Source organism: Pteropus medius, unplaced genomic scaffold (assembly GCF_902729225.1).
Source record: "Pteropus medius unplaced genomic scaffold, Ma_sr-lr_union100, whole genome shotgun sequence".
NCBI lineage: Eukaryota > Metazoa > Chordata > Mammalia > Chiroptera > Pteropodidae > Pteropus > Pteropus medius.
In genome coordinates this window covers 1,197,115-1,220,901 of record NW_024345872.1, presented here as the reverse complement: position 1 = coordinate 1,220,901, position 23,787 = coordinate 1,197,115, and the positions used below count along the sequence as shown (strand labels likewise).

General features: G+C 40.2%; 1 protein-coding gene across 9 annotated transcripts in view; it reads right to left on the bottom strand.

The window, feature by feature from the left end:
* The window catches only part of PAK3 (p21 (RAC1) activated kinase 3), a 279,838-nt gene that overhangs the window by 166,617 nt on the left and 89,434 nt on the right, over nucleotides 1–23,787 (bottom strand). For 5 of the 9 annotated variants that reach the window (XR_005655430.1, XM_039874755.1, XM_039874744.1 and 2 more), the window contains exon 2: nucleotides 17,814–17,874. The exons of 3 other annotated variants lie outside the window; for them this stretch is intronic. The gene's annotated coding sequence lies outside the window, so the exon portion shown is untranslated. The remainder of the gene's footprint in view (nucleotides 1–17,813; nucleotides 17,875–23,787) is intronic. One more of the 9 variants, XM_039874748.1, reaches the window with a different exon arrangement.

Genomic DNA, 23,787 nt, shown 5'->3' with positions numbered 1-23,787 from the left:
TGTGTGTGATTGTTTGGTCAGCACTGATGTGGATCCTGATCTGGTCAGGGATTCCATCATCCTGTGTGGAGAGCAAGTGTGGCCCTGCTCCTTCAGTGTCTTGGTTTTCACAGGCCTATTAGGGGTAGTGATTTACGGTTGGGGGAGAGAGGTTTTGGACCTGATTCTGAATAGGCCCCTCAAATTGTCAAGAATGGTGTTATGGATCTTGGTTTCATCAAGTTTTGCCTAATACTCTGTAAAGAGGTGGTGTGGAACCCATATCTTAAATGGACTCTGATTAGGTCACAGGTTGCTTCAGTTTGCAAAAGACTGGCACTAGCTATGTAGAACTGGTCTTGTCAGTCATTTCCTAATGTTAGAGCAGTGTGTATGGCCCAAAGCATGGGTTGTCTAGGGTACAGGTCAAGTCAATAGATGAATAGGAGGCATGGTATAACCTGCTTGTTATACATGGAGATTTGCAAGTATTTGGAGGGCTGCTTCATGAAGAGCTTGGTTGAGGTGCAGTCTGTTCATGGGTTGTCTTAAGGCAAAAGGTATATTTAAGTATAAGGAGTGGTGGTGTTCGCCAGTGGTTGGTGTACAGTACGTACCAAATGTTGGAGTCCTTGCTGGTTTGAAAGAGATTTGTCTAGTGGCATGTGCACTTAGGTAATGAGCCCTAGAGAACTATGTAATATTTGATACAGTGGTTACAAGAGAGGATGATATTCAAAATTTGTAACACCAGATTCTGCATGGACACTGGCCAATCAGTAAAAACATTGGAACGAGATGCTGGAGCAGGCATTATGTCTCAGTTGTTAGATTATGAAGAGGTCCAGGAATTATTAGCAAGGTTGTAGGGAAGCTCTGGTGATGGTGGGATGCAAAGGGGGCAAGAGGGATGGTTCAAAGGAGTGGCTATTTGTCAACAGGCTGGGAAATATTTCAATATTCTAACATCTGGCATGGCCATACCCGCATATTCTGGATGATTATTCTGGTTCTAGTTGTAGGGTTACTATTCTAAGCAAGAATTGGCTAACGGTGTGAGGCATTTTGTATAGTGGCAGATGGCTGCCTCAGAGTGTATGATGAAATAGAGAGGGCGGGGCCAAAATAGGGCCTTCGAAAGCCCTAATCACTGAAAATATTTTGATGTCTACTCTCTTCTCTGTAATTCCAATGAAAACAATTCTAAACCATACAAGTGTAAAAAAAGCTCAACCAAGTTCTGATTTTTCTTATTATGACTACTTCATTTCTAATTCTTTAAGAAGCTATTTGGTCTGTGTCCCTGCAGTGCTATGCCTTAAATATGTTTTACCTGGCCTTCTGGATAACACAGCACTGATTAGGGGCACTGGAAAGTTGCTTCACTGGGTGTACAGTGAAATGTGGACCCTTGTCTGGGAGAGGGTTGCCTTACTTTGAGCAAAATGACAGTATAAGCCCTGGTGAAAGTGAGAGCTGGTGAGGTCAGCCTCACAGTGCACCTAGCAGCGGGAGAGTCTCTGGTCTGGTTGTTCTGTGGGGTGTGGTGGCTGAGTGGTCAGGACTGACCTCATAATGTTTTGGAGTGACAGCATAGTGACAGACCAGGTAGGGCTGGTTTCACTGCACTGGGAAGTTCAGTGAGAGCTCCAATCTGAGCAAGAGTTACCTCACAGAGCAAACAGTGGTTAAGTAGGTCATGGAGGTAAGTGTCAAGGCTGCATAATTGTAGGGTACACTCTGGTGAAGAGCAGACTTATCTCAGTATGTATCACAGCTAAGGTGTAACCTCAAAAAGAAAGCCCTTAACCCATGCACAGTTAGGGTATGGCTTGTTCTGTGACCAAGTTCCAACATGAGGGAGTGCCAGGAGGGCTGCCTTGGAGTATGCACTGTGATGGTTTGGACCTTGGTCTGAGAAGGTGATATGTAGACAAGGTCCTTGAAGAGTTATGTTAAAGAAGGTGCTCTGGGCTGGACAAGAGACTGCCTAGTGTGGTATGGCATAGTTATGAGAGTGTTGGGTGAGGAGTTAGTTACCTCACTGTACATAGCTTTGTTTGAGGGTCTCTATCTTGGCAAGATCCTGCCTAATAGTAGTGTGTGAAAAGTGGCTGGGCCTGACATAGACCTTTGAGCAAATTATAGCCAGACAATCATAGCACATAGGGAACTGGTACAGCAGGTCCGTGAAGAACATCATTTCGTTCAATGTTGTTTTGCTATAACATTGATGAGATGCTGCAGGAACTTAAGTGAGAACTTACTGTACTCTAGAAAAGTTGCCAATCGATTAATGAATAGTCTATAGCTTTCTGTCATTTAATGTGTATATTGATAAAGAAATAGAAACAACCTGACAGTTCTGGATCTGTTCCAGGAATCATAAACTTATATAGCCTTGTATCCTGGAAAATCCTGAGACCTCAATTCTCCCATCTGCACTAGCAAACACTGGTAGCTAGCTGGCAAAGATAATTGGAAACATCAAGTTTTAGAACCTGTTGCGTCTCCAACTCTCTCACCCACACCTGAGACAGTGGTGGAAACTCATTCCTCAACCAGGCACAGCTCACTCCATCAAGTATACCTGGACCCTACACCTCTCTATATTCTAATCTCAGTTCCCTCATGGAAATAAATATATACAAAGGCCCTGCCTCAAATACCCTTCACCTCAGTTACACAGGGGGTACATTCCTGAGTATGTCACATATTTCAGAAGAACATATGTGAACCTAATGCAATTGTGTATATGAGATACCTGTACTATACATCTATCAAAAGTTTCCACAGTAAAAACCACCATTATCTATTCATAGCTTAATAACATATATGATATGATTTGTTACTTAATAAAAGTATAAAATATACTACAATATACTTATCTCTTGAGCTTTTCTGACATAGATAAAAGAGTGCAGCAGTTTTTATTAAGTCCCATCTTCCATGAGAGAATCCAAAACTTTTAACAAAATTATTCACTTCCATTGCCACTGAATCAGCTTAAGACTTTATAAAATTGTTACTTATGTAAAAGAGTCAAAGGAAGGAACACACTTAAAATAGTGTATTGTTTAACAGATTTGGCTCTGAGGTTACAAAGTCTTACTTCAGATTCAGTCTGTCACTCAGTAGCTGTATGACCCAGAAAAACTTATTCGCCACTCTAAGCATCAGCTTCATCCTCTAAAAGCTAGTGACAATATTAATTGTACCTACCCCCTAAAGATAATTGTGAAAATAAAATGAAATAGTGAGATAATGTATTTAAGAGGATTAAGACAGTGTCTGGCACATAATAAACAATAAATGTTAGCTGCCATGATTATCACCACAGGCAGGAGGACAGAGAGAAAGGAAGGAAGGAAGGAAAGAAGGAAGGAAGGAAGGAAGGAAGGAAGGAAGGAAGGAAGGAAGGAAGGAAGGAAGGAAGGAAGGAAGGAAGGAAGGAAGGAAGGAAAGAAACTTCAACATTATTCTGTATTCTATATAAGATAAAACAAAGAAAACTCAGTTCTGTTTAAGCTACACAACTACATAAAATACTTTAGGGGGGACTTTCTGGTTCACATTCCAGTGTTTTGTCATCTGTGTTGCTGACCTATAGATTGTTCATGACCTCTGACACTTGTCTGCTCCTTCAGTTCTTGCCCATTTGCCAATAAGTGATCTAACTTAATAACAATTTCCCTTCCTCAGCAATTTCTAGAGATGGTGGGAGAAGCTGGGAGGAAGGTTGAGAGTTCATGATTCTGGTTTCTGAGCTAGGCAGCATAAGGAGCTAGGCTAAGTCTGGGCCAGGGGAATGGGGTGTGGCACCCCAATGTCTTCCTCATAGGCAAGTTTACAGCCAGGGATCGCTTGTCTTCCAGGGTCCCCAGTTTGATATTTTACAATGACCTTCGAGCTGCTTAGAGTTAGTGGGTTCACCATCTGTATGTTTTTCGAAGGCCAACCATTACCTTGAACTGAGAGATCCACCTTAAGGTCAATTTGGGGCTTGGTTTCAATGAGACCTGGTCTCCTGCCTAGTACTTATAATGGATCTAGTGACAGGCTGAGAAGTGCCTAATCATTTCACTTACATGCCAATCAGTTTCCATTGCCCTCTTTAGGTTCTTTTTTTTTTTCCTTCCAGGCAGTTAAAATTGCCTACATACATGTGAACGAAAATACACATTTTCCATAAGGACTACACCCACCGATATTATATGAAGTAGAGATTAGCACAACAATGGAAATCCAAGTTATCAGAGGCTCGGACTGGGGCAGCAGCCCAGTGACAGAGGGAGGAAAAATGGGAATTTATGACTATTATTAGATCGGGAGAGAAAAATCACAAAATGTTCAATATGGAAGACTAGGTCTAGAGAAAAAAAAAAAGGAAGAAATGGGCACAAGACCATTTTTCAAAAAAAACAAACAAACAATATCTGTGAGGTTTTGGCTTATTGCCTAGAATGTTACACAAATTAAATTCTTCCTGTGAAAGCTAAGGAGAGTTTTTCACTGGACAAGCCGAGTTTATCAATAAAATGCCAAGATTTCAGATTCATATTAAAATCTTTTTTCATTCATTCATGTATTTAAATTAAATATTTATTGTGCATCTACATGTGCTAGGTACTCTTCTAGGCCCTGGGGGTACAGAAGTGAAAAACACAGTTACTGCTTCAATAGAGCTTACTTCTTTTTTTTCGATGAAAGTGGAATCTTTTTCTAGAATCCAAATTCAGACTGTTTTGTCTTGCTCAGAGGACAATAGCTCACTCTGACCACCTAAACCAACACCTATGTCTGCTCAAACCAAAGGCCCAAAGCCCAGGATGAAGTTCTAGGTCTGGTTTCTGCAGCAGCTAAGAGTCTTGGGCCACTTGCCACCCTGTCCCTCTGAGTATTTTATAGCCTTCTCTCAGCCCTCTCTCTGCCACCAGGTTTGCCCTGTGGGGTTTAGACTGAGACACAGGACAAATAAGCCTTTCAATTGAAACAAAATCCTCATTGTCATGACCTTATTAGGAACCCTATTATATACTCTCTGCACAAGCCCTGACACTGGCTGGTGCATATCTGACAAGGGAAGCAGAACAATCATTCTCTGATAGGCCCTTGGCTTCCATCAAGAGTTCAGGATGAAGCCCAGTGTGGTAGATGAGACCTTATTTACTGGCAAAGGGATAACAGTCTGAGATTGTTCCCAACAGCTCTTTCTGAGCTGAGAAGCTGGGCCTAGAGGTCTAAGGACCTCATCCCAGCTCTGCTACTAACTTGGATGAGCTCTTTCATTTTGCCAAGCCACACACTGGCAGTGAATAAAATCATAACAGTGCTTCAACTGACAATAATTAGCCAGATTTAAAAAATGCTTTACATGTCTGGGTGAGATTGTTGCTGCTCTTGCTGCTGACTGCATTGTTTCTGCTGTTTAAGGAATGAAATATTCATTTATATTGGGAAAACAAAATAGTGGTGGTGACTATAGCCAGGCTTTTTCTCCAACAGATTTCAGTCATTCTGCTGCTTTCTCCATTGCTTACCTTGAGTCCCCGTGAATAGTGTGGAGCATATGTGATGAGGCTGATGTCAGAGAGGATAACAATACCTCCTCACAGCCCTTGCTTGGGTCCCCCTGCCTGGGAAAGAATACACGGGATTGTTCAAGGGAGGGGGAAAACTGTGGAGAAGAGGCTGGGGAACTTGGAGATTATTATTATCTACAATTTCTGGTTGTATTTCCTGGGAGCTACGAGATGTGATAAACAGATCCTTTGAAATAAAGATTTCTTCTGTCCTTCAGTTGCTTTTTACTCAAGGATCCTGCTCCCATTACTTTAAACTTCATCTCTATGCTCATGATATCTTTAATGACCACCTAAAGTAGCCTCACTCCTCAGTCCTTCCTGGAAAATCATAGACTCACATTGAAAGTCTCTGCGTGAAACTTCAGGGCATGAGTAAAAATCAGCATGTTCCAAACCTAACCCGTTATCCTTCCTCCACCCACCAGCAATTCTCCCAATCTTCCTGCTTTGTTTTAATGGTAAGAAGTTATAAAATCATCATTTATCTCTTCCTTCCACTCCTGTAACTTCCAGATAGCAAGTGCTACCAATCTTCATTCCTTCATTTCTTTTTTAATGATTACTGGATGGATGATTACTTATTACTTAATTGATTTATGGTCCCAGTTTTAATACTCTGTAATAGAAACAGTGATGTAAGAAGAATTTCTGGTGTTTCCAGTATTAAATACCCTTAGACAAAATCTGGGTGGGTTTGGTCTAATATTGTTGTTTTTTTCCTCTCCATTTTGCTTCCTACTGCCACCAATTTAATTAATGGCTGCATTGCCTATTGTCTGTGTTACTGCAGTCACCACTCTGCTGGCAATTAATTTATTCAACATTCATTCAATACATAATTAATGTGTCTACTACATGTCAGACACTGTTCCAGGCACAGGATACAATGACAGATGGGACAGAAAAGGTTCTTGTTCTTATGGTCCTTATATTCTAGTCAGGGGACAGTAAACACTTAAAGAAAAAGATAATTTGGTAGAGATAAATACTATGAAGAAAATAAAGCAGGCTGATGTATTAGAAAGTGATGGCAAGGAAGCAAGGCTACTTTAGGTGGTCAAGATAGGTCTTTCTAAGGAGGTGACATCTATGCTGAGATCTAAATGACAAGAAGAAGCCTGTCACATGTAAAGAATTAGGGGAACTACATTCCAAGAAGAAAAGAGAGTTGGCACAGAGGTCCTAATTAGCTTGGTTTCAGAACAGAAAATACAGTGAAACAAATATAGTGAGCAAGAGGGAGTGTGGCACAAGATGAGGCTGAAGAAACACACTGGGGCCAGGGCCTTTGTAAAAATGACCATTCAATGACCATAGGAAAGAGTCTGTTTTGTAAATGCAATGGGAAGCTCTTGGATGGTTTCAAATAGTTAAGTGTCATGATCTAATCTACATTTTTAAAACGTTTACTCTGGAGGCTCTGTAGAGAGTTAATTAAAGGCCCTATATTTAATAATAATTATATAAATATATATATAATGATATAGAGAAGCAAAAATACAAGTAGAAATACCAGTTAGCAGACTATTACAGTAGTCTAGACAAGCAATGATGATGGCTTGAACCAAGATAAGAGCAGTAGAGATAGAATGGAGATGGAATGGATAGATTTTTTTTTAATGTTTTGGAGGTGGAGCAAATAGGATTTGTTGATAAATAAATAAGATGGATGTGTTAGTTGAGAGAACGTAAGATCAAAAACGAGGCTTGGGTTTTGGTCTTGGACAAATGCTACCATTTACTTAGATGCAGAAGCCTGAGGTGGTGGTGGGGGTGGATGGTGCATGGATCAAGAGGGTTTTGAGGGCCATGACAAAAGTTTGAGATGCTATTAGGCCTCTAAGTAGAGATTTAAGGTTATAGTAGGATATATGAGTCTAAAGTTCAACGGAGGCGTGATAGCTAAATATATAAATGTGCGCACCATCAGCATGTAGATAATTTTTAAAACTACAAAACTGGATAAAAACAAACATGATAAACAGAGACTCATGGATTAGTGGTTACCAGGGAAAGAGGCGGGGGGAGAGGAGAGATAAATAGGGGTAAAAGAGGTCAAATATTTGGTGATGGAAGGAAATTTAATTTTGGCTGGTGAACACACAATACTATGTGTGTGTGTATACATATATATGTATATGTATATATATATAGTTGAATTGTGCACTTGAAACTTATTTGATTTTATTAATCAATGTCACCCCAACAATTAAAAAATCATTTTAAGAGAGTACTGATAGAGAGGACGTAGAGCTGAGCTGTGAGGTGTTTTAACAGTTAGAAATGAGGTGGAGAATAAATAATTAGCAAGAGACATTGAGACATAATGGTTAGAGAGATAAGAAGAAAATTGGAGAGTATGGAGTTGTGAAAATCAAGAGGAGAGTGTTGCAGAAAGAGGGTGGAGAAACGACCATTGAATGTGACTCCAAGTAGGTCGCTGACCTTGACAGAGTATTGACCATCGCATACCTGGTGACAGAAGCCTGTCTAGAGCAAGTTGAGAAGATGATTATAGATGAGAGAGTAGAAACAAGAGTATAGACACCCTTTTTTCCCCTCAAAGTTTCACTATTAGGGCAGTAGAGAAATGGAGAAGAGGCTGGAAGAGAATGTGGAGTCAAAGGGGGTTTTCATTTGTTAGTTTTTTGAAAGCAGCAGGCTACCATTACATATCTGTGGAGAGAAAATGATTGATGATTCAGAAGAGAAAGATACCGTTGCAAGATAGAAGTCCTTGAGGTGGCCAGAGGACCTGGCATTTTCTGTACCCTGCTGTTAGAGTGCCTTCCAAAAGGGCAGTTTTGGAATTCCTCTGCTTCAAAATTCCCCATGGCTCCCTACTGCCTACTACATAAACCTAACTTTCTAGACTGGCATTTAAGCTCAGCCTCAGTCAAACTTTCCAACTTTGTTGTCCCTCGGCAAGTCCTGTGTACCCTATGTGCAAGCCAACACAAGCTACTCACTGGTGTCTTTACACTCTGCATGTTCTCATCTCCAGGGTTTTGCTGGTACCCTTTGCCCTAAGTCCTGCCTCATGCTTCAGTGCCTTTCCTGATGCCCCAGCGAGAAATGATCCCTTCCTTTCCCCATACCTACAATATTTTACAATTTTTAAGGCCTAAACAAAAACTATCATCATTAGCATTTTATAGTTTCATCTTATAAAGGATATGAGTATGTTCTTGTTTAACCTCAGAATTGATACTGTCCTGTCTTATAATATATTGAGCTTGAGTATGTGTCTTATCTTTCTCATTAAATGATCAACTCTCTGAGGTCAGGGACTAGACCTTAGTCCTGTGTGTATCTCAAAAAAGACACAAAGTAGGTGTTCACTAAATGTCGTAGCGTGATGAAATGATGCCCTATCTTCTTCTATGCATGAGTATATCAACTTAATGCAATAAATATGTTTCTGAAAGTTAAAAAGCATCCTGATTTGTGTAAATGAATCATTTATGGTATTTACCTCAGAGACTGTCAGTTTTAAGAAAGTCTGTCTCTCATCCACAGGAGAGTATTGAAGTTTCACCCCTTTACATGGCCAGGAGCTGTGGCATATGTGCATTCTAGGGCAAGGTTAAGTGTTATACCCTAGCAGGTTGACAGCTATATAACGATGTATATGGACTTGCAGCATTACCCAAGTTCTTCTGCACTAAGGGTTTTAAACACTGGGAGAGTACATATGGGAAAAACAGGGGAATAGACTACTCATAGTATCTAATATTTGTAATAATAAATAGTACTTGCATAGCATTTATTATGTGCCAGTACTATTCTGAATGTTTTTCATATATTATCTCATTTTCCCTTACAAAACCTCTATGACAGGCACTATCCATGTCTTCGGTTACATATATGGGAACTAAGGCACACAGAGGTTAAGTAACTTGCCCAAGTCACACAAATGGCAAGTCGTTGGGCTGAGGTTTGGAATCCCCAGCCCATCTGTACTCCGGCTCTATATTGCCTCACACACCATTATACAATATTTTATACCTTTCTAAGCTGCCTAATTAATATCACTACGTCCTCACAAAAATTATGTGCAATAAGCTGAGCAAAGACTGTATGTCTATTTTACAGAGGGGTAAACTGAAGCCCAGTGAAGGGAAGTGGCTCGTTTCAAGTCATATGCTTGTTTGACCATAGGTTCCCTACTCTCTTCAGAGTAATTGCTCCCCTACACAGTACCACCTCATTTTTTGCAGGGAAAATAAGTCAGCCTCTCACTCTTTAAAACTGAGCCATTTTGACCCCTCTTTTTTTCGACAGCAAATGAATATAGTTAATGTATGTAAAGCATCCAGAATGGTGCCCAGCAAATAGTAAGTAAGCACTCAGTAAATGATAGTTCTGTTCTTGCCTTTCTATGTTTTAGCTTCCATACAGCTCTCTTTGCCCACCATAATTTAAGGCTCTTCTCTAGTCCCTAGTTGAGCAGGTCAGTCAGGGTGGCCCTTGTTTGTTTGAGATGAGGTTACACAATTAAACTTAGATCGATAAATGAGAAGGCTAGGTTACCTCAGCTTAGTGGCATGGCAATAGCAGAAACAAAAGCTCAGAAGCAGGGTCAAATAGAGGTGACTAGTGTTAAAAGTTCCTGTCCACTGGAACCCCAGACCAGCGTTACCAATGTAACTGAGAGTCACCCACTCTCCTCACAGCCTAGCCCAGCTCTGGCCCATGAAAACAGCAAGTGGAATGGAGTGAAATGGGCCAAGGAGCCAGTTGCCTAGAATCTTGAGACCATAACTTTCTAGAGAAAAACAAATGTTGCTCATTACAATAGAGCCTCTATAGCTGGAGGTGTATGACTAGGCATGATGGCTGGCAAAACACGTGGCCCTTAACAGAATAAATCCAACTTCTGTTTAGTGAATCTAACTTTCCAATTGTCTTCCTTTCTCAACTTTAAAATTATTTTCCTTTTTCTTATCCTAGGAAAACATCAGACATTGAGTGCAATCACATCACACTTAAGAGGATAGCAAGGTTAGTGAAATCTCTTATTTTAATGAAAAAAATATATATACACATATATGTACATATGCTCAATTAGCCACAATTATCCTCAAATGTCAGTAGACATACTGTGCTAAAAATGTCAGAAAATATAAATGTTGAAAATAATAACATAAAATAATCCTGGCAACCTAGCAGTATGTAACCATAACATATTGGAAAGTGTGAGCAGTGTGGTTCTCCTTTTCACTAGTGTCAAACCACTTTAGCACTTTCAAATTGACATTCAAGGTAATTTCATATAGATTTTGGCCGCTTTATCCATGCTTGCCTTTGTTGGCCTCTTTCCATATATCTGCATCTGATTTTACCTGTAGCATCTGTTAAAAATCCTTGGGAAGAAGTAAAAGTGCCTAAACTCTAAGAAGGAAGTCAATTTCATTGGGGACAGGAGAGGTGGAAAGGTCTGGGAAGGTCTGTGGCTATGGCTTCTGTCCACTGGGTTTCACTAGCAAAGGCTGCGTAGACCAGTGCTAGTTTTTATGTCACATGTCATAGCCTGAATTCTCCATCTCCTAGACATCTTTGAGTCTCCTATGCCAGCCCCACAAAAAGGCACAATCTCAATGAGCCAGCTTAGGTGGGAAATGCCAAAATGGCATATTTTCTTGGAGTTTTTATTTCACTAACATGGTTAAACATATTCAAAGGTCAACTTCTAGTAGTCACAGATGACAGCATAGATGTAGAAATTAATACACGTGTGTAAAAGCACTCTAGAATTCTGATATGTAGGTTCTCTAAAGCTGTACCTAAGGAACTGCTACTGCAGGATGAGAAGTAATAGTGGATTGGAGAAGAGACCTTTTCCATCATTAGTAGTAGTCAGGCCACCACAGTAGCCAAGAGATACCCACATATTTACCCATGATCAGGGTCCACTGCCACACCTATTTCCATATTTCAAAGGCAACATTCAGAATATAACTAGGGCACTTGGACAGAAAGGAAAGGAAAAGGCCAGGAACTTTGAACTCAGTGCTTTAGAAAAGTTGCCAACTGTTTTTCCAGGGTTCCTACACAAAGCAGGGTGGTCAAAGACCAAATGAAGAAAGCACAACTTGCTCTTGGGGAATGTTGTTATTAGCCATTGAGGGAAGGTAAATAGAATAACAGCAACAACCAAGGGCCATCCTCTCAACATTTGGCAAGAGAAGGGGTAGCACTTTGAGGAATAACACTCCATCATTTTATAATGTGATGATGACACAGAGATATGTAGCAGAAGCCTAGGTTCTCCTTCAAGCCCCATCACTAACTCATTGTGTGGCTCTGGACAAGTAAGTTCAAGAAGTTTCCTCATCTTTAAAGTATATATAGTTTTAGCTTCCCAGTCCACCTGTCTATTACTAAGCATGATGACAAAATTGTATGCAGTATACTTTGATTTCTTATCATTGTTGAAACCAACAAAAATCTCTGGACAAATAGGTTATTTAAAAATCTTCTTGAAATCTATAAAGAATTAACAACAGACCAAATATTATAGACCAAAACTGGAGTGATAATGGGAACCTAGAGATCTGAGTAAGAATGGAGGTAACTTCCTTTGCCTTAAGGACATTTTACAATGCCAAAAAACTATAACTTTCAAGTTGAAAGCCTTGTGGGTCAAAGAGAACAGAAATCAAAGCCTAGAGCCAAGAGAAGGTGAAAATCTGGTAGGAAACTGTCCCCAAAGAAATCTAGAACTCCAAGTGATTATACTTGCAGGATAAGAGTAAACGACACATGAGCATTGTAGCTTTCCAGTCTGAGTTTATATTGTCCAGGAAAAGTCAAGTCTTAAAATAAAATGGTCTCAGATGAGCAGTGCCCAGGATCCTGGCCAAAGCAGACACAAATTTTCTCTCTAAAGAAAGTAATTTTATCCTGGACCCAAAAATAATTTTTCAAGGACAACAGCTGGCATACAAAGATAATGAGACACACAAGGAACCATGTCTAGGAACTTGCAGAAAAAGCAAACAATAGAAACAGTCCCACGCAAAGACCAGGTATTGACAGGTAGTGAACATATCAGAGACAGACTATAAAATGATACTTATTATGTTTAAAGAAATGGAGTTAAACTGTTCTAAGGTCCTGGTATTATCCATGATTAGGATAAAAGTATAATAAAAAAACTAACACGTTAAGTACACGTGCTCTAATTTTTAGGTAGCAACTAAATGAACATGAACAGTTTTTATCTTCCAAACCAGTAGAGGGGAGAGATAAAATGATAAAAGATAAAAATCAATGCCAAAGAAGGCAAGAAAGGAGAGAAGAAGAAAGAGAAGAACAAGCAGAAAACACAATACAAGTTGTTAGATAATCACGTTGAGTGATATAGATGGAGGTGCTAAGGAAAAGTCGACAATATTTAACAAATGCAAGAGATACTTGTGATTTGGAAACCTTAGTAACAGTAAGCACAGAAGCAATCCTCTTACTTTCAGCTTTTAATTCTTGAATATTCATTGATTTACACTGCCTGGTTTTCCTGTGAATGGGGTGTGGGGTGATGGGTTGGCTATTCACTTGAGCCCCAAAAGAAACCATGACTGATTCAAAAGAAATCAGAACAAGGGGACAAAATAATTGCAGTCTTTTCTTTATTGTCCAATCTAATGAGACCTGAGGAGTGAGAAGCTGAGAGCATGAACATAGGCACAGCCAGGGGCCTGGGCAAAGGCCTGGGCAAGGGCAAACATAGGACAAAATAAAAACTAGCACAAATATGACAAATTGCTGTTTGGACACTTGGTCATTCAGTAATTTGACATCAAATGGATTTAGTTTCATAGAACTGGCTTTTAGTATATTAATCTAGAACTATTTGATATGTATTCACTACACGCATGTATCCGCTGTCTCTTGTTGCAAGGGCTTAGGGAGCAGCACAAGGAAATGGGGATGATAAACAGGGCTCACTTCATGGTTGTGCAACTTGTATAGTCACCCAGGGCCCCACACTCAGAAGAACCTCATGTGTAGTAAGTGTATGTGCTCACTGTCTTGAAATTCTTCTTTTTTTTTTAACCAGAGACCTCACATTTTTATTTTTCACTAAGCCCTGCAAATTACATAGCCAGCCCTGAGTGCTAGAGTGGTAAGGCCAATGGCCACTCACTGAGTTTTGGCAACCTAATGGCTCATGAAGGCTCCCATCCAAAGGATAAATAAATGCCCCAGAGGCACCATATGCAGCTGGAGATGTGTTGAGTGGAAGTGGTGACTGAGACACCAAGGCATCCATCAGGAAGTATTTGAGGGCTATTGTAATAATACCACACATCTATTTCTCACTTACTGTATACCAGGCACTGGGTAAGCCCTTTGCATATATTATTAAATTAATTCCTAATTATAAGCATTATGCTATACTAGATGCTGTGGGAAAACCAGAAATTCTTTTTTTAAATCCTCTCTTTCAGGGAGGAGCTTAATGTCTAGTTGGATAGAGACATATAAGCAGTAGAGAAACTGAAAATGCAGCATGAGTTTAAGTGCCAAAGGCATAACAGGTCAGAGCAATAATGCTATTGGAATTCAGAGAAGGGAGCTCCATTGAATTGGGGTAGTCAGAGAAAGTTTCTTGAAGGAACTGAGGCTTGAGATGGGTCTTGAGTAAAGATAAATCCTAGATACAGGGGTGGTGATTTCATGAACTTAAAGCAAAGAGACTAGTATGGGAGAGAGGTGGGAAATAGAAACGTACTTAGTGTGACAGGAACGGAGGTAGGATGAGGTTGAACAATCTTACTGAAAACAAGGTACATAGGGTAGGGTGAGAGAAGCAACCAGAGCTTCTGGAAAGAAGGTATGGAAGGCTTCAAATGCCATGATTTAGACTTTATCTATGGATAGTAGGGACAGCAGCAAAGGTTTTGAGCAGCAGAGGAATGGCAGAATGAAGGGGTGTTGGGGGAAGCTGAACCTAATAACAAAGACAGGTGTCATTCAGTGAGGCGAGTGATTCTGGAGCTTCCAGGGCAGAGTTCAAACTCTTTATAAGGTCACCTGGTCAAATTGTGCCCCAAACATTCCCCCAGGACTCCTCCTAAGAGCTACCACTCAAGAGGGCAAAGCGAGAACAATTCCGTCTTCCTCAACCCTCTCTTATCCTCATCCCTTTCCAGCATGGGCCTGTCTGGATCCCAGCTGTTGCCTTAGTGCCTACACAAACACTAATAAGTGCCAGAGCATTGCCATAGAAACCATTGCTTCATCTTTCTCATGGAGTGCTCTGCAGCTGTGAGGCTTCCTGTTCTGGGAAGCTTTTCACAAATATTTGAAGAAAGTGGCAAATGCATCCACTAAGAGTACATGTGTAGGAATGACTGGTGGGGTGGGAGGCTGGAAGGAAGGGGCTATATCATGGTACAGGGTCCAATGGGGAAACAACTCAGCTGTGCGGCCACTGGAAATTAATTATCTTTTAAAGCCACAGTGCTTTCCATTAATAGGCTAGGCTGCTAACCATGTTTTACCTCTTTTCACTATCACTGATTTATTCTCTAAAGCCTGATAGTCGTATTCTCAATCATCCCCCTCAGAAGCCCACCAGCGACACTCTGGACTTCTCTATGGTGCAGCTTAGAATGATGGGGTGAACGCTGATAGAATCGCATGGAAAACTACAGAGCTGAGAGTTGTAGAGGGGAAAACATCCATAATGATAATAACCAGAAACGAAATCTTAGTTTATTCTTCACAGGGCATTGCGCTAAGCACTTTATGGGGGTTTCCTCATTTAATTCTCACAATATCTTTTGAGGTTGGTCCTATGAGCCTTAAATGGCTAAATGATTTACCCAGACACTCACAGGAAATAAGTCATAGAGGTGGGGGTGTGAACCATGATTTGTCCTACATTCTTAACCATTCTATCACACTGCTTTTCTTTTTTCTTTTGTTAATAATGCTCTTATAGTGAAATATAGTATGCATTAACAAGTGTATAAAAATGTATATGAATTTTCTTAAATAGTTATATTTATCTGCTTCCAGTAATTGATCCACACAATGATGATGAGTTCATGTTTACTAGATACTTAGTTTTTGCCAAGAAGAGTGCTAAATGCTTTACCTATATTCTAGCTTACGTAATTCTCACAACAGCCCAATAAATTAGAGACTTTTATTCTCATCTCTATTTTAGAGAAGAGCAAATTAAGGCTTGGAGAGGTTAAGTAACTTATCTAATGGAACTTGGTGAAGTAGGGACCCAGGTCTGTCTGATTCCAATGCCACACTGCCATTTGCAGTCACTGAGTAGCATTCTCTCTGGACCTAGGTTGATTCTTCTACTGCACGCAAACCTCTAAACTCTTCTTCTTTAATGGTATCTTGGAAACATTTTTTGTTATACCTAATTTTCCTGGAGTGATTAAGAACTTCCAAGGGCCCAGCCCTTCTCTATCATGCAGGATGTCCCTCTGGAGTCTCAGGGTCAACAGATGTGTCTCAGCCAAGACATTATAGGAATTATGTGCCTCAGAGGATTCCTTAGCCACAGGGCACCCCATGGGCCTCGCTACTTTAAGGAAATTCATTTACCTATGTGCTCACACCTTGCTTTGCCTTCCTGGTTTGGATTTCAGACAAGCTCAGGACTGGCTACACTAATACTCCATCTCCAATCATTCATGAAGCCACATTTGTGTGGGCTGCAGTCTAGCCTGGTTCTCCAAGTGGAAAATCATCTCTGCCCCAATTCTCCCACTATCCTTTGTCTGTATGGTCTATTAAAGCATCAGCCTGGTCCGCTGAGCTTAGAGTAATGCCTGCACTCTCTCTTCTCTCTCTCTCAGCTCAGCACTAAGCAACTTTGCCTGAAGTATACTTCTTCTGGTCTTTGGTGAGTGGTGGGTGGTGGAGTGTGGATGAATGGATGCTATTTTCTGCCCAAATAAGAAGCTAAATGGCAGATGCAGGTACAGCTAGGTCAGATATAAAACCGGGTTTTATGAGATGAAAATTCCTCTCATTTAATGGCAACAGGAACCTTACAAATGGGAAGACTGTAAATCAGCAGGCAACATCCAGCACATTAATCAAACAATTTCATCAAAAGCCTCTTGTCAATCAGAGTTGTCCAGGATCTGACAAGGGGGCAGAAAGTAAAACTGGCTTTCAGAATAATAGTTTATTTGTGAGCATGGGAAGGGTGGTTGGTTGAGCCTGCCCTTCATATCACTGACTTTCATGGATCAGTTTTAAAATGTCACCCAAGGAAACACAAGCTTAAATCAAAGTGGCATAGAGGAAAGAAAACTCTAAGTTCTGGCTTAACCTGGGTTTATCTTAGGTCTTCTTTACTACTGACTAAGTGGATGACCTACCTTGGGAGGCAAGTCATAGAACTTCTAATAAGGAAGTGATGGTAAAAATACATCTTATCCAATCCTCTCTTGATGCTTGACTATATTTAATACCACCAGCCTCTAATGGCATCCTGGCAGTGACAGGGAACTTGCTACTCATCAAAACATTTCCTCCAGTACTTAGTGAGCTCTCAATTTCATCTATTCTTTTTTATTTAACAAGCACTTATATTACGCTTCACATCTGTCAGATAAAGATCTAAGCAAATCACAAATACTAAAATATTTAATCCTTATAACAACCCTATTATGTAGATACTATTATTACTCCCATGTTATAGGTGAGAAAACTTAGTGCCAGAAAAGCTAAGATACTCAAAGTCAGACAGCTAGCTAGTAAGTGTCAGAGCAGGACTCTGACCCAGGCAATGTGGCTTTTTACTATATGTGCTGAATCACTGCACTGTGCAAAGCTCTTTTATTGGGTTGAAACCTGTTTACCTCTTTGTAACTTGCACAGCATTGGTTCTAATATTTACTCTTTATGGAGTCCCATAGGCCACATTATATTTAACCTCAGTAAGGCCTTTTCTTAAGTTCAAGGCAGATTAGCATGATGGTAGTATTGCTGGAACAATGATAGGGCTAATACTCAAGCCTAGGTGGGCAGAAAAAAACAGAGCACTTTACTGTCTGAGTACTAGAGCCGCAGAAGGAAAGAAACTCCTCCAAGGTCAAAGAGTGAGTTGATGACAGAGTTTGAACTTGAATCTGTATAATTTGACTTCATATCAATGTCCTTTATGATATAGTCCCTGACACTACCTCCATCCTGGACTCCTGCTCCCAATACACACGTTATTATTGTTGATATAATTGTAGCTACCATTCAATGAGTACTTACCTATTCTGTGCCTGATGTTCTGCATACATTATCTCATTTAATCCTCAGAACCACTTCTACCCTGTGGAATAGAAATTACTATTATCTTTATTTTACAGAGATGGAAGTTGAGGCATAAGGAAGTCAAATAATTTGCCAATAGCCAAACAGCTGGTAAGTTGCAGAACTTGGATTTGAACACAGATCTTTCTGTCACTAGAGTCTGGGCTTTTAATGACTATGTCGCAGACCTCCCCATTATATTCACAAGAAACCTTGGGGCATCTTGGCAAATCCTTTGTTTAAAGGAAGGTTATTAGTGTCAAAAACCTATGAATGAATACCTACGGCTATCCTCTTCCTGAGGTAATCAGATAATTCTTTTTTTAAATATTGGGATAGAAGAATTTGAGAGAAAGAAGGTAGTTTGCCTCATAACTCAAGTGATAAGACACAAGTTTATAACTGATAATACATGATTCTTGAAGAAGATTCGTGCTTGCTTTAATTTTACATGAAAGTTTTTCTTAACACCTACTATGTACCAGGTACTATACTAGTAATACAGTAGGACTATGCTGTCCGCTACTTGACAGGCTCGATTTGTTTCTTGCCAGAGTTATGCTGAGTCTCTATGATTAAAGGAAACATAATATTTACTCTACTTCTGCCCCAAACTGAAATATTTGTTTTTTCTTGAGAGGTAAAAACCAAGAAAATACCAGTTTTTGAACAATCAAGGGAGGGATGTGGAAAGATTTAAAAAGCCATCCACACCAACCCAAACCCCAAATGGAAATCCTCTCAATTTTAAAGCGCTTGCAGCAAGCTTAAAAAAAAAAATCGCCACAAATATGACAGAGGGTTGATAGCCTTCATATAAAGAGTTTACACATTTGTTAAGAAAAATACTAAAACTCTAATGGTTAAATGGGCAAAAGATACAAATAATTTCTAAGGGAGGAAATCTCAATGGCTATTAAATGCATGAAAACTATTCAACCTCACCTAGTAATAAAATAAAAATAAAGCAACTGTGATACAAATTTTGCCCATCAAAGAAACAATTTTTTTTTAAAAAAGAGGACTTAATGCTGGCAAAAGAATGTCCTAGAGGCACTCTTATACATGGCTAGTAGAAACTGGATAAACTTTCTATAAAGAAATTTAGTAGTAAGTATATTAAGCCTACATGTTTTGACCCTTTGACATATAACGGTTTGCTTTGGGCATGTGTGAGGAAGCAGGTATGGTTTAGGCCACAGGCCTACCTACTTACTCAATAGATACTCAGCACACACTACCTTGGACAGTCAAACTTAGCTACGTGTCTCTGGTATCTCAGTTTGGCTCTGGTCTATGTCTAGTGTCACCTCCTGCAGCAACCTTCCACACTGAGTACACTCAATCAATGGCTACTTAACATCAACGAGCTGATGGAAAAGATGATAAACTATAAATATAATAAGCATAGGCTTTGGTTAGGCTTTCCACTGATGAGTCATTTGGCTTTGAGGGGCTTACTTACTTCTCTGTTTATTGACTAACCTCTGACCTGTAATTTGGGCCTGGTTTTATGAAAGTCTCAAGGTGACTTTGGGGAGAAGCTCGGCCAGTTCCAAATTGTTTGATCTTAAGAAAGCTACTTAACCTCTCTCAGAACTTTGATTTGGTCATCTATTGAATACTTCCTTCATAGGGTTGAAGTGAAAATGGAATGAAATACTCCATGTAAATAACTTAGCACTGTGTTAAACGCAGTAAGAATAATGAATGAAGGGGGCTAAAACATAATATCTTATAGTTGCACAGCATTTAAAATTCTATTTTTAAAGCATTTTCTATTTTTTTTTTCTATCTCTCTCTAGGAAAGCCTTAAACATCTAGTGAATAATGTCTCACAGCCATGACCACAACCTCCACCTGCTGGTACACCATACCACTTCCACCCCACTCTCATTCCAGGTGCCATTCAGTCCCCAGCATGGTGTCAGTTACCCACAGTAAAGAACAACAGGTGGTTTGGAAAAATTCAACCTACTGCTTACAACTCCTTGTGGGCATTGCAGTGGCTATTTAACAGTGAATAAACAGATTAGGAGATTTACGCAAGTCCCTGTGGAGTAAAGAGTTACAACAAGAGGCAGAATCTTACCCTTGTTGACCAAAACTACCTATATTAGCATAGCACTGAATGTGTTTCAGGATGTCTTCCTGACATCTCAGTTGAGCCTCCCGACAAGGCTATGAATTCATCAGGACATATATTAACACTGCCAAAGGAAAGACAAGGAAATGAGGTTCAGAGAAGGACAGCCTTACCCAAGGTCATATGGTTAGTTAGCATCAGAGGCAAAATGAGATCCTATGTCTCTTCTATGGTAGTCTAGAGTTCTTTTCACTATACTACAGGTCCTGGCACAGCTGTCAAGGTCAATTTCAAGGAAGTGCAGTACCTCAGACAAGATGCAGAGGTTGTTCTGGGAAAAAGTACATGACTGGTAACAGCAAGCACACCCTTTGTCCTTTTTGTAATGTATTTGCCCTGACCTGGAAAATTGCCAAAGAACTGAAAGAGCAGCATCCATGGAATAATAAAGAGGTTGTATAAAAGATTAGCCAAAGATACTTATGTAAAAATTGGATTTTATACGTTGTTAGAAAGGGAGGCTTGGAGAAGTAATCAGTGAAATATTTGGCCACAGTCTCTTGCTTATGGAAGGTGACCCCATTTTTCTGCTTTTAGGATGATTTTAAAAAAAATCTCCTCCAATTTTCTCCTCACTCTCTACCTTCTCTCTCTACTCCATCTATCTATCATCTATCTATCTATCTATCTATCTATCTATCTATCTATGATCTATCTATCTATCTAATCTTCTTAGGGGATATTTTAGCCCTCTGAGTAGGTTACTGTGACCATCTCCCAAGAAATAGGTTAGCCTTCAATTTTAATCACTAGCTTCCATTCTCATGGGGAAAATAAAGTATAGAAATGAAATATAGAAGGGAAAATTTAAAGTAGAATTGTGTATGCACTTGTATGTGTGTATTTGTGTGTGTGTGTGTGCATACAGGGGAAGGAGAGATGAGAAATTGAAATTAAGAAAAAGAGTATCTAGCTCTGCTGGAGTTATGACACTGGGATGGCCTAAGCACAGCAGTCCTCAACATTTCTGGTACCAGGGATCAGTGCTCCTATGAGAATCTAATGCCTGATGATCTGAGGTGGAGCTAAGACGGTGATGCTAGTGCAGGGCAGCAGCTGCAAATACAGATGAAGCTTCGCTCGCTCACCCACCACTCATCTCTTGCTGTACGACCTGGTTCCTAACAGGCCATGGACTGGTACTGGTCCGCGTCCCAGGGGTTGCGGACCCCTGGCCTAAGGGATGAAATTGTGGAATTATTTTTATCTATGGTATCAAATGGGTACTGGATTTATCGGAGTGATCACTTTGTAAGTTATATAAATGTCTAATCACTGCGTTGTGCACACAAACAGAAAAAGAGTATATAAGATAATGTCCCCTCACGTGATTACAAAATAATAATAGCAACAAAATTAATAAGTCACATTTATTGAGATCTTATCATGTGACAATTATCATGATAAATGTTTTATTATCATTATTTTATTTATTCTTTACAACTCTGTAAGGTAGATATTATCATCATTCCCATTTTACAGATGAGCAAATAGCTGCTTAGAGTAATTAAGTAACTAGACCAAAGTCACATAGTGAACATCACAGCTCAGACTGAAACAAAGCATTCAGCTCAACTGCCTATGACTTAAACATTACACTCTATTCTCCTGAATGGATGCAGGTAGATGGACTCCTCTCCCTCCCCCCAAATAAGACAATATTTACTAAGAGCCTCTCAGAGTAGCTGTATAATTTGTACTCTGTTTCATCCTTATAGCAGGTATTATTTGTCCCCATCCTATAATAAAGAAAATTTAGGAAAAAGAAGATAAAGAAAATTGTTCAAGGTTCCAAAGCTAACAAACGGCAAAGGCAGAATTAGAAGACAAGATTTCTGACTCCCAGTCCAATGCTCTTTCCATTATACTATGTTTGCTTGACAGCTTCTGACATGGATCCCAGTGTTCCCTCCTCTGGATCCACAGTCATGGAGTATGGGCTGGACCTAGTGACTTGTTTCTAAGGAACAGAATATGGCAAAAGTCATGAGATGCCACTGTAGAGATTAGGTTACTAAAGACTGTTAATCCATTTTGCCGGCACTCTCTCTCTATTGCCTTTTCAGCTTGGACACATTGATGAGTAAACTGCCATACTGGAGAGATCATGTAGCAAAGAACCGAGGGCAGCCTCTGGCCAGTAGCTGGTAAAGAGCTGAGGTCCTCAGTCCAACAACCTGCAAGAAACTGAATCCTCCCAACAACCACATGAGTAAGCTTAAAAGTGGACCCTTTCCCAGTTGAGTCATGAGATGACTACACTCCTGGCCAATACCTTTACTGCAGCCTTGTTAGAGACCTTGCTAAGTTGTGCCTGGAGTTCTGACCCACAGAAACAAAGATAATAAATGTGTTTTGTGTAAAGCCATTAAGTTTTGGGGTAATTTGTTATATAGCAATAGATAACTAACACAATATGATTCCAGCCAGCAGCTTCATTGAACATCTACTTATTCATAGCAAAAGAAATCCATGGCACAACCCTTGAGAGGGATGAGAAAAAAAGATCTAAGTGAGCTTTGTATCTCTAAGAAAGGATTGTGAATCCGAGGATCACCTCTTGGCCTGCTTCAATGTTTCCTCTACCCTGAAGTTCTGATAGCCATGGCCTAAGGTGGTACAGGTAGATTTAGAGCTTCTCATCCTCCACTGGTCACTGATCCCAGCATTTCTCAGTGCTCAACTTGTGTTCAAACCAAGTGGTTGGCAATCTGAGGTCAGCTTCTCCTCACTGTTAGCTTGGGAAGCACCATAAATCCCCTCTAAGGAGTTCCCACTGGGCCCAAGCCAACACACCAGGCTGTCTCCATTCTAGAAACTGTAGCTGCTCCCAGCTATTGCCCCAACTACAGTGTTATTTTGGAATTTCTGAGTGTGGGCTGGAGTAAGTGAAAGGTTTTGACAGATTCCCACAAAGCAATTAGCCAAATGAGAATCACTTACGCTCAATTTTCAAATGGCTAATTTGGTGTCAGGGAATCTTCTTTTAAAAGGCGTGGGTAGCACACATCCCAGTGTCTCCTGTAACTATTTAGCTAGATAGCTTAGACAAGGGAGTTGCATTCCCAAATGCTGAGAAAGTCTTATCAAGGGGGTCCGTCTGAGTTCCTCCTTTGCAGCTCAGGTGTCTCTACAACAATTAGAAACAAGCTAGGCTGAGTTACTTTTCATCATATCAACATAATCAGCAAGGTGAATGCAGGCCAATGTGGGGCCTTTGCAGATCCATGCTGTGCGTGTGAGGGCAGAGTCCTCTGCACCAACCCTTAGGCCTATGTATCATGAATTCCTCTGTGTGTGTGTGTGTGTGCGCGCGCGCGCGTGTGGGTGTGTTTGTGTGTGTGTGTGTATGGGTCTGCAGGTATGGGGGGAGGAGGAGGAAGAGGAGAGGTGTGTGGCATATTTAGGAATGTGCACTCCCCACAGACATGTATGCTTGAAAAAGTATCATCTCTTACAAAAGTAGGTGATGTTGTGAAGATTTGGTTTCTCATAGTTACATGTGGCATGCTTGTATAGAGGGCTGTGGCCATGAAGACTGTGCATGTGTGTGTGTGGCTCTTGTGTATTCAGAGGGAGGCTATAAATATGAGAGCTCTACCCATCTCTCATTGTACAGAATTGGGATGTTTCAGGGTCAGCATACTTAAATCTGGTGATAATAAATCAAGTCACAATGGGACTATGTCTGTACGTATAACACGTCTCAAATCCTTAGTGTGTCATTCACTTATGTGTGTGTGTGCACAAGTATAACTTCCTGCATGTTAGTAATAAGGAAAAAGA